At 35.6% G+C, this 12729-nt stretch overlaps 1 pseudogene; it reads right to left on the minus strand.

Moving 5' to 3' along the window:
* Window positions 1-1908: 1908 nt before the first annotated feature.
* LOC116133531 lies at window positions 1909-5414 on the minus strand (annotated as a pseudogene).
* Between the last annotated feature and the right edge of the window lie 7315 nt (window positions 5415-12729).

The following is a 12729-nucleotide window of genomic DNA, read 5'->3' on the forward strand; positions in this document are numbered from 1 at the left end:
ATTATTTTCTTTGTTACTGTGTGTTTTGTTTACTATTATTTTTGTCTGTTGTCTCTCTATTCGTTATGTATCTCTGGTGATTTTGATGTTTTGAGAATCAAGAAGGCTATACTTGAGTCAATCACTTCCAGAAGGAGGGCTCCCCCAGGACCCCAACACCAATTTACATGTTTCAATCCAAGCTGTGGGAAACTGAAGGCCTTACCAAACGGCACGAACTACCTTAGCTGTCTTCCGATATTAGAGTTACGAAAATGTCCAAGCATTGCATCTTCTCCGGAAGAAGGTTTCCACCAGCATCACTTCATTTTCTGTGAAGATATCTGTATCAATGAGCCATTGATCAGGTGGGGATTGCACAAGCTCACTTCTCTTCGAGGCCTTTACATTGGTGGATGCTCAGATGCAGAGACGTTCCCAGACGAAGAGAGAGGGGAATGATGTTGTCCGCTTCTTTAACTCCATTGACTATTGACAGATTCTCCAAATAGAAATGCTATCGTCCAGGGGCTTTCAGAACCTCACTTCGCTTGAATATTTGTTCATCAGAGATTGTCCAATGCTCACATCATTTCTGAAGGCAGGCTTGCCATCCTCCCTCTTGCTTGAAGAATCTTGCAAAAGAAATAAAGGACATGAGTGGTCCGACAAAGCCTACATCCTTAATGTCGATATAGATTCCAGATTCATCTATGATCCTGAAGAAGAATAAGAAGAAGAGTGAGTCCATTTCATTTCAGGAAAGAGAAAGAGGAAAAATTCAATGAATTATCTCTTCCATCACAGGTATGTCCAATTTGACTCATAATTCTATTCAATAATCAATAACAAGATGCTTACATACTAGACAAACTTTTGAAGTTATGTAATTAGTGCTGTTGTGCTGTTACCTCTACTTCTTTTGTTGATTGATTCTCTGTTATCTGTATTTCTTTTGATTATCATGTCAAAATGTGCCTTTACACGCTATAGATGGCATGGTTTTCAAAACATTATGGTGCATAACAACAATTCTGGCTTCATTTGTTGAGTCTTAAATTTGAGATCCTTCAATATTAACGAGTTGGAAAAAACCATGTTCTTTTATTACCCTTCCACCAATTATTGAGAAATATCCTATTGTAAAAATGAACTTCTTGCTCTCTTGTTTTTGATCGGGCACCATTTTATAATGGTCTGTGTTGGAGTACAACTTCGTCGGCAGCATCCCTTGTTCTAAAGGCAAATCTTTTAAGCCAGTGGAAGTCAGTGGCCTTCCCTGTGTCACTGCCTTCTTCTCGGGCAAAAATATGTGTACTTGATTTTGTTCATGTAAAGCAGAAACAGGAGACCCTCAAAAAGCTTAATTGTATGCTTTGTGATGAAATTTCTTCAATGTTTGGCCTCCTTGCCACAATAGCTTCTGTATCAAGAGAGCCAAGACTATGGGGTAATGGGCTTATCTCCTTGGTGGGATTTGGAATTTGTATTTAAAGTTTTCGACACATGCTGGAAAAAATTGGCATTGTGCAAATGGTTTTTTGGGTTCTAGTTTATAGTTATAATACCATAAGACGGCATTATTCCTTTTAGAGACAAAAACATTTTTAGTAACATGTTTTAAAGTGACCCTTATCACCACCTAAACCATGACTGTTTCAATATAAAAATGTACTAGCCAGGACATGGACTAAAGACATCATTTTCCATTTCTTTTTAATTCACTTCAAACTTTCTGCAATACATAACGATCATCCATGACGTTCTCATTCTTTAACAAAGTGCGGAGAGACAGTCAAGACTAATATCGGATTGAATTAAATGTAATAAGAAATTCTCAGCCCAGGCTGTGAACTACTAGCAAGCACTGTATATAAATACAATCCAGCGTAGAAGTTTATCAAAAAGGAAAATCACAGGGATCCAGAGCTATGCGAGAAAGTTCAACGCGAGTGGTATTTCCAAGCTTACTGTCAGTTGAATGAATCGGAACGTGGGAAGTATAGGAGGGTCTCCTGCTGCAGGGTTGTCAAGATGAACCTGTGCAAAGTCATTGATGATTCCAGTCCTTTCCCTGTAAATGACCTCCTTTTTCTCCTCCTCAGCCTTTTCAACCTTCTCTTGGTCATCGTGCTAACAATCCTCAGCTGCCTTTGTGACTGCACCAAATGCACTTGAAACCCATGTAAATCCTGTTAATATGTAACGGTTGCTCATGATGGCAGATCCTGCACTGCTTGCCGTTGCTCAGCAACTGCAAAGGCAGTTTTGTCTTCTCCGAAACTTGGAATTGCTCGTCAACCTCTTTCAACTTTTCATTGACCATAGCTGTTCCCATGCTTAGCTTTTCACTCAGACCCATCTTACTATCAATGGATGCAACTGTGGCAGATGCATTTGATGTCAAATGATGCTGTTCATCAAGGGCCTTTGCCTTGGTGACGGCATCCTTTCCCAAGACAAAGCCTTCGCAAGCATGGTACTTACCACATCTCCAGCCTTCTAACAGAAGCATCAGTAGCAGGTGGGTTCTTTCCTTCAAAAAAAACAAAATATGAGGAATACAAAACATAGTGACAAAAACCTAGTAGAAATAAATAGAGGTAGAAGATTCACATTTATACTAGTGCACTATGTCAAAGAAACATAGTGACAATATCATATTTGCTTTTTATTTCACTAAAAGTTATGTAGGATTAGATATTAACTTTGAATCTTTTTACTGAGAAAGTAAATTCTAAGGCAAGAGCTAATGGTATCTACCCTCCCTAACTTTTCAACATAGGAAAGCAATAATTTTCAGAAGCCTCATTTAAATATCAGAAAACATGTATAATTTCCTGTTCACTTTCAGAATTCTATTTCATTTTTATGAGGAGTACAAGGTGAATCTGATTTTCTTTCCTAAAGTAAAATCAGAGCACAGGAATCAGAGACAGCCTGATTTTACTTCACTTGTGCCAAGTGTATTTTCAGACTGAATGGGTGTGCTGATGCAGAATGTGCATACATACAGATTCATGCAGCCATGAATTTACCGAGTTTGGTGGAAGAGCTTCTGGAGGCAGCAGATAATCCTCAACAGGGGTAATTGTAAAGGAAGACCGGAGATGGTGGATCCCTGTGATAAAACATAAGAAAGTTCCTTAAAGAAAGAAAAAAAAGAAAAAAAAAAAGAAGAAGAGGTAATCCAAAAGAGCAGTTCTTAAATCAAATGTTCTAGATATCATCTTAGGCTTGCACATTTAATCTTGCCTTGAGTTTTGACTTCAAGGGCTATACCTAATAGCATGTGGTCTAGATCCAAGTAATCACTGATATTCGGTACCAAAGCTTTTCAGAGATTTAATGCTTTTCTTTATCTTAGTAATTTTGCAGTTATCTCATTTTCAAATTATTGTTTAAATAACTCAAAAATGTACTCGGCTAATGCCTAACGCAACATTCTGCTTAGGGATGGAAAGAACTCAGAGGTTTCAAAGCAAAGATTAAAACCTTAGACCTACTGGATAAACATACCGACAAGAGTATTGCTGTATCCGTTCCCCGTGGTTCCTTGAAGGTTACATAAGCAAGTGAGTGTTTCACTCTCCTGCAAAAGATACCACCATGTTTCGTCAGATATGACTTCTGCAAGTCAATAAATGTTCTATGGTACAAGTGTGCTGACCTTTGCATTTCAACATACTGAATATCTCCAGAGAAAATGAAGAATTCTTTGATATCCCTCTCGGAAGCAGTTGTTGAAACATTGTTAGCCTTATGTTTTATCTGTAAGAAATTAAACAGTTGATAAATGTAAAAACAATAAAAAAACAAAATTCATTCATAGAATATTAGACACATTGGAGAAACAGATTTCTAGTATTGTCCATTTGTAAAACTATATCATGAGGAAAAAACAATGCACTTTGTACCAAAACTCTAATCTTGTACTAGACAAATCATTAGAATTTGAACTGACAAAGAGGAGATTAGTACATAGTAAATTGTCACTGATATAAGAATTCTCTTTGTGTACCTTACAGATTGGTGCTGTGACACCATATTTAAGTATTGTTGTTGAGATAAAATGCAAAGACTATTCAAATTTGGTAGTCCTCAAGGAAATAATATCGATAAAAAAGTAAAAAGCGAATATTTAGAAAACAAAGCTCTATTATAATAGCACCAACAGATGCTATTTTATGTAGTAGTTTCCACACATCTGAGACATTGATTGTCCAGTTGGTATGATAGTTGCCTGAGGAACTGCTGTGAGACTTTGCTCAGTATGGTCCACTGGGACCTGTGAAATGCTCAAACAGGTCCTCAGGGTAAACAGTTAAACATGTGTCCATCATCCTCTAAGGCATGTATATCACCCACCAAAGCAGCGCACAGAAAGTGCATATACTGTATATCTAAACCTTCATTAGATGAAGTATGTTGCACCAACCATTTCAGGTACTCTTTTTGTTTCCCACTTTGCTTCAATGCAATCCAATTGGCGAATGAGCTATGTATTTCGTATAAAGAGGTTTTGAGCAGCAGTTACAGGAATTAAGAGACAGTTTCTTTCCAACTCCTGGCAATATAAAGAGTGATCGATGAGAAAGGATTACAAGCAGGATGTCAAGCCTTTGAAAGTTCCTTTTTCAACCACATCAACCACAAATGTATAGTTGTGAGTAACAGAATTATAATGATCAAATAACCTCATTGAAATATATCTTCTTTAAAAGTATAGCAAATTATTCTCTGAAAACATTCTCCTAACTTATTTAACCAAGTATGAATCTCAAGTCTAAGTTGTTCTCTAATCCTAACTTGTAAGCTAGAAGGTGCTTCGTCCATAATGGTCGAACTATAATAATCATAAAATCATCAATTTAGCATCAAAAGGGGCAAATTAACTAGTAAGTTTAGGTATTTACTCTTTCAAAATAAGACCCGTCATTTCTTAATGTGGAGATTTTCTTGCTCTCCTAGACATTCATTAAAATTGAAGCTAAAACAATTTCTGAATACCCTTAAACACTAAAAAGAAACAAGAAACCGAATGTCTCCGATTTCTCTTCATCTTGCCACTCTATAATGTAAAATTCCCCTTATTTTATTTTACATTAACAGCTCAAAATTGCATAATTCCATTATTATTATTTTTTGTTGTTGTTAACCACCAATGCATAAATGAAGAATTTTTATTATTATTATAATTCCTTCATTTTCTCCTCCTAGTAACCAGAAAAAAACAATGGCACCCACAAAACGACAATGCACAGATGTCTAAAAGATTTTGTATTACTGAATATTCTCAAGTTCTCACATTATGGGCTTCAATCAAAACCCATGAAACGGCAATGCAAATAGTTTAGATAAACTCAATGGATCTAACAAATCAGACAAATCCCACAACCAAATGATAAAATTTTTGAAAAAAAACTTACCGACATTGCAAGAGTGAAATATGCGATCCCAGGAAGAAGGAGTGGTGAAAAAGAAAGGAGAAGTTTGAATAATTCAAAAAAAAAAAAAAAAAGAATGATTAATTTTTGAGTAAATGGACGGTAACTGCCTTGTCCATGTAGCGGGATCTTCGCTCGCTCTTTATTTTAACAGAAAAATAATATATTAATAAGGTTTCTCTTAAAATAACTTTTAGATTGACAAGGAAAAAAATATTTAAAAAGCTTAAATTTTTTTAATAAATATATAATAATTTTAACATTTAAAAGCTTTCTAAAAAATGAATTATTAGTGCAATTTTCTGTCCGAGGAAATCTTTACCTATATCTAAAATAACAATTCAAGAAATGATTTTTATCATGTAACTAACAAGGTGAATTAGATATTGAAGTTTTAAGGAAGAACTAATGACAATGATAAATCACAATTGAAAAGGTAATAACGTGGTTTGTAAAATAACTACTTCTAACTTTCCATTTATCAACCATTAAACTTTTCAAATAAAAATTGAAAATCTAAATCAGTATTTTCAATAAAAATTTAAATTGATATAATATGAACTATATACATACATACACAATGTACATATATATAATACACATAGTTGTTAGGTGTTCCTTATGAATTACATTTATCATTAAAAGCAACTTGTCCCTGTAATAAATTTACACAATTAGTCTATATATATAATTATATCATTAAAAGCAACCTGTCCGTGTAATAAATTCACACAATTAGTCTATATATAATCTAAAGTTTGATATTTAATGTTAAAAATTAGATAAAATTAAGGAGTTGGTTGATCTTTTCCTATGTATGAGAATGAGACAAATGCTTCATTTAATATTATCTCAAAATTGATCTTGCATAATTATAACTATCTTGTTTCAAAATTTTTGGGTCTACACATAAAGAAGTTTGTCTCATTAACATAGAAATTTCAACCACCATCTGCTAAACATATTATTTATTTCAAAAACAATAAAGTAAAACCCTAAATTAGCCTTAAACTTTGAAAATTTCGTTTTATATGTGGTAAAAATAGTAATTTATTCTTTTAAGATAATATAAAAAAAATTAAACTTCTTGTCATTTTCCATTCAATTGACCTTATCTTCAAACCGGCAAAATTCTTAAACCTCTCAAAGTTTAGTTGACTTTAAAATGCAGGAAAACACGTACCTCAAATCCCAGATGTGCTGTTCAGCCGAATTTTCAGATGAAATGAGCAGCAACAGAAGCAGCATGAGTCCAGAATTTTACACCATGAATGGAGGAGATGGCCCTTATAGCTACTCAACATTCCCACGCCAGGTCAATTAATTCTCTTTCACTCCATATATACTCAATTTAATCAAGTCGAGTCTTTTTTCTTAATTGTTTATGTTAAACTGTTTTGTAGAGAATACTCATAGAGGTTGCCAAACCAATAATTGATGAAGCAATTGCCCCGAACTCGATTAAGAAACTTTTCTTTGTCATCAAATCCATTTTCTATTGTAGATTTGGGGTGCTCAAGGACCAAACACATTCATTGCCGTCAAAAATATTCTAGACTCCATCAAACAAAAACACCAATCCCTTGGCCTCACTTCTCAAATTCTGAATTCTAATATACTTTAATGATCATACATCAAATGATTTCAATACCCTCTTCGCTTCTCTCCCTCCGGATCGGCAGTACTTTGCGGCGGCCGCGCGGGGTCTTTCCACGGCCGGTTATTCCCCGAATCTTCCGTTCATTTTTTTCATTCATCTAATGCGATCACTGGTTGTCTAAGGCTCCTGAGGAGTTGGTGGACAGGAAATCTTTGGCCTGGAACAAAGGGAGGGTTCATTATACTAATGCTGCAGAGGAAGTTTGTGACGCATATGCGGCTCAGTTCGGAAGGACATGGAGAATTTTTGGATGCAAGAGGAAAAGAGATTGTTGTTGGAGGATTGATGGTGTTAACCGTGAGTGCTATACCAAATGGGATGTGCCTCTCATCAAAATCCAATAGGTCTATGTATGATCTTCTTGGGGGCCTCATGGACTTGGTAAAGAAAGTAAGTTTGCTTCTATCCCAAATAATTACTCGAAATTCTTTTCCAGATCATGTGTATACATCGCTTTATTATTTATAGATTAGGAACGTTAGTTCATTAATTACTATGTTAAACTAAATACAGGGAGTAATCAATGAAGAACAAGTTGAGTCCTTCATATACCTATATATGTTGTAAATCCTGAGAACTTGAGAGAGGCAGTGGAAAGAAATGGGAGGTTCAGGATGGTGAAAATGGAGATGATAGAGTCGATATTAAAGAAAATTATGGTGATGAAATCACAAATGTGAATTGGTGGACAAGAATGTTAAGATCAGGGAATGAAGATATCATCCAAGCATTTTGGGAGTGGAATTATGGATCAACTTTGTCAACAGTTCACGGTCAATGTTAGAGGTTACTCACAATTTTAATTGGGATGAGCTTAAAGGATATCAATTACTGCATTTTGAAGCGTTATAAATAATAATAATAATAATAAATTTGCATTAATTGGAAGATGAACGTATCATATGTAAATTTATGATGCTTATTTCATAGAATATGGTAAATGCCAAAACCATTATTGCTTAGAAGAAAAAAATTGACTTTAGAATTATTTCATCTCAATGTGCTTTGGTCAAAGTCCACTACAAATTATGTGGGCTAAGACAAGCTACAAATCCAAATCGAATTGAGCTTAAAAAGTTGGGCAATTTTTTTTTTTTATATTTATTATTGAGTGGATCTATTGTTTGTATAAAGCAAGTATGGAAGCTGTGAAGGTAATAATGATGAAGCGATTGCAAAGGAGCTGGATTTAAGAAATCTTCCTTTGTCATCAAATATATTTTCTATAGTAGATTTAGGGTGTTCAATTGGACCAAAACATTCATCGCCGTCCAAAATATACTAGAAGCTATCAAACAAATATACCAATCCTCAGCCTTGATTATCAGATTCCTGAATTCTCAATATTCTTTAACGATCAGACATCAAATGATTTCAATGCCCTCTTCGCTTCTCTCCCTCCGAATCGGCAGTACTTTGCAGCGGCCGCTCCGGGTTCTTTCCGAGGCCGGTTATTCCTGAATCTTCTGTTCATTTTTTCATTCATCTAATGCAATTCACTGGCTTTCCAAGGTTCCGAGGAGTTGATGGACAGGGAATCTTTGGCTTGGAACAAAGAAAGGGTTCATTACACTAATGCTAGACAGCAAGTTTATGATGCATATGCAGCTCAATTTGGGAAGGACATGAAGAATTTTTAGAAGCAAGAGCCAAAGAGATTGTTGTTGGAGGAATGATGGTGTTAATCATGAATGGTATCCCATTTGGGATGTCGCATTCTCAGAATCCAGCTGGTCTTATTTATGATCTTCAAGGGAAAAACACTCAATTGCCTATAGTTTAATATCTACAAATTAAGACTAAAACTGCCTTGGTCCTATGAAAATTTATTAGCGTGGAATTTCAAGGCAATGGCCCTACCTCACATGCATTATCGCCAGCTACGAAGATGCTATTTTGAAAGGAATAATCAATAAAACAAAAGCTACATATTTCAAAAACTGTCATAAGTAGTCCATGGATCGAGCAAAAAAATAAAGAGCTCTAATAGTAGTTCAGAATTCAAATGGAGCCATCAGCACCAGAAATAAAGTGACCCATGTATTAAAGGAGACAAAGATGGTGATCAATGCCAAAAACAACATGCCTATAATCATCAAAATAGAAGCTTGTAAAGGCAGAGAAATGGTTTCTCAGGGTCTCTGTCATTGACTCCAACAGTAAAAATCATCAAGAATATTGACAAAAAACTAGTCGCTATGAATTGTGCAAGTAATACTATTACATAAACAAGATACAGGGAAAACAATAGTTCTGGAATCTAATCACTTCTTGATAACATAAAATGAGACCATTTTTCGATAATAAACAGAAAATATTTTACCTGTCAACAAGCCTTGACCTTTCCCGGGAAGGTTCACCAAAACACGAGCTCACATACAAAATGGGGATTCCCCTTGGCCAAATTTGTTGACTGTCTCCGTAAAAAAAAAAATGACAAACCCAAACATACTCTTTTGTTGGCATGGGATCCTAACATCTTGCACAGGCCCGAATTTGCTGCAAAATAAAACCATATAAATATAAAAAGTTAGAACCAAGAAACCAAGATTATGCCTAAAATAAGGGTTGACTCATCCTGACGTTATCAAGCAATAATCAGAGTTCAAGAAAACTTTCCACCGTCCAAAACATGTATGCCTCAAAAGCAAAAGGAATATAGTTGCCAACAACCCAACTGACTCAAGCATTTGTCTATGAATGAGTTTGGTTCACACACTATCCAAGCCCCATATAATTTAAGGACGTTCTTTGAAGTTCTCACATGAATGGGAAGGCATGAGAGATCTGCACGACATTAGACCATTTGTTAAAGTACTAGTGTAATCATTATCTTGAGCACAATGGGTATAAATAGGCAGCTCCTGTTGAACCGGTCGTCACTGTCACAAAATTAAACCTAAATACCATAGTTAGTGGTAAGTAGGGTCGAATCCACAAGGAGCAAGACTAACAACCTAATGTATTTTGAGTAGCGGAAATGAAATTGACAATTGATTAATGAAAACTAAACAAATTAAATGCAAAATAATAAAAGAGTGAAATTAAAACTAATAAAGACTTTATAATAAAAATGTTGCCGTTACGGTTTTGGTTGCGACACGAGATCGACTCACACAATTCTTCTCCACCCTCTATGATCCCTAAACCTACAGGGCAAGGTAAATCAATGAAATGGCCCCCGACACTCTAGGTATAATCTATCATGTCTTACCCGATCACTCAAGTTTGATTGGTTAAAGACTATCATTAAATGCCGATAAACGCACAAGACAATACCACAGTTGGTACGCGATTAACAAATACAATTTGTCAACACGTATCTTCCAATCAACCAACTTCACAATAAACACAACAGTAGAAATGAAATTAAATCCGAACACAACTCAATTACAATCGATGCGAAGTAATGAAAAGCAATATTCATCATTTAATTATTTCAAACCAACGTTTATCATTTAGCGAGTTCTATGAAAACATTAAATCACAATGGACAACAATATTCATTACAGATTATGCTCAAACCATATTAAAGTATCGAAATCAAACATGAAACGAAAACAAATATAATCCTAAGCACAATACTACCAAATGTCCTATAATTGGGCTCATCCAACTAGTCGAGAGCTGATGAGCAGAGTCATGGAGTCAATCTTGATCTCGCCTTTGCCGTAACAGACAACCAGAAACTTAACCGCTCATGGTGGTGATGACAGAGGCTGAAATGATGGAAACGAAGCTGATCATGGCGGAGAGGAGGTAACCGATAGCGATATGATGCGAAGAAGGGGTGAAAACGACCAACGGACAGCCCGAAATATGAACAACCGCACTGCCAGAAAATGTTAATTTTTTGGCAGGTTTTCCGAAAAATGGTGGCAGAAATGGGATTCGAAGGTACCAATGGAAAGCTCTGGTGATGGGGAGTTCAGATCAGGTCCTGGGGAGGTGAAAAGTCACCGAAAATGAGCAAGATCTGGGCTGAAAGATGAAGGGTCGCGGTGGCTAGATGGCGGATTCCGGCCGTTTTTACGGCGGTTGAAGCTTGGGATGTGTAGATCCAGTCGTGGGGGAGAGAGATCAACCTTCAGGGAGCCCAAACGTCGCCCGAAAACCGAGAAATCTGGCCTGGAATGCGAAGAGTCGCAATGGTGGAAGGTGAAGAGTCGCTGTGTTTCGCGTGATTTGCGGTGGTGGTTTGCTGTGGTTTTGGTCGGTGCTTATGGAAGGTGAAAGGCCACCGGAGATCGCCGGAAATGGGAGAGGAAGAGTCACCAGAAAATACTGTGGATGGGTGTCGGCGCTGTGGCTTTTTGACGCTTCATCTTCTTTTATACACAAAGTAGAAAATATTACTTTGGTCCTTACACGATTGAAAAGTGACAAAATCAACCTTTATAAATATGACAGTTTACCCCCTAAATAGCATAAATGAGACAAAATCAGCCCTAATCCATAAACCAGAACCTAATATCAACTCATATCCTTTCCAAAATCATTCCAAACACATTAAATTCATAAGAAAAATATTAGGAAGCGATTTTCGTGAATAAATTCATAAATTCTTTAGTTGTCTCAATATACTTCAATTTAATCACACATAAGGTATTTTTATCACCAAAATAGAGTCACTTTCATGACTCTAACAGCTCCCTCTCATAAAATCAAGATCAAATACTCTTGAATTTAACAAAAGAAAATAGCAAAAACACACTGCTAGAAAGAGCCGACTTGACATTCTCTAATAATACTTAGAACACCAAGCACTTGTAATACCAGATCGCAGTTCGTAACGTCTTGTAAACTTGTCTAACGATCAGGAATAAATTTATATAAAACAACATAAGGGATATAGGATTCGTTTTAAGTATCTGAACTATTATAAAAACTATTTTGTCAAACTTTATTTGTACATCTTTGCATGCTACTATACAAACAGTACCTCACCCACAAAGTTTAACTTGCTCAGATGCGATTTCTTAGCATTTTACACATACGAAGTCGTTGGTGTCAAAATCAAGCATCAACAACACTCATGGGTTTGGCCAAGAAAGTAAGGTTTCAATCCTTTTTTTTTTTTTTTTTTGATACTTAAAATTAAGTAAATGTCTACGGTGAAATATTGTATTAAATGTTTTATTGTTATAAAAAATATTAAACTATGTATTAACATTATATTGATACTATCAGATCAATATAGAATCCTAATTCCCTAAAGCACATTAACATAATCTTGGCTATATAAAATTGCCTCTTCATCCATGCACTTAATTTATTAGAAATTCATTATCATTTTTTTTTTTTAAGGGAATGATCAATGAAGCTGAAGTGGACGCCTTCCCAGTGTATACAGTAAATTCTGAAGAAATAAGAGAAATAATAGAAAGAAATGGGAGTTTCAGCATGGAGAGATTGAATATGACGGAGTCGCAGGTGATGAAGAATGTTCTAAGTAATAAGAATGTCTGGACGACGTTCCTAAGAGCAACAACTGAGAATCTCATCACCAAGCATTTTGGCAGTGGAGTTATGGATGAAATTTGTCAACAGATTTCTGTCAAAGTGTTAGAATTTATTCAGAAACTTAATTGGTATGAACATAAATTATACCGCTTACTTGTCATTTTGAAGCGTAGATGCTTG

This window comes from Pistacia vera, unplaced genomic scaffold (genome assembly GCF_008641045.1).
Source record: "Pistacia vera cultivar Batoury unplaced genomic scaffold, PisVer_v2 Contig270, whole genome shotgun sequence".
Lineage (NCBI taxonomy): Eukaryota > Viridiplantae > Streptophyta > Magnoliopsida > Sapindales > Anacardiaceae > Pistacia > Pistacia vera.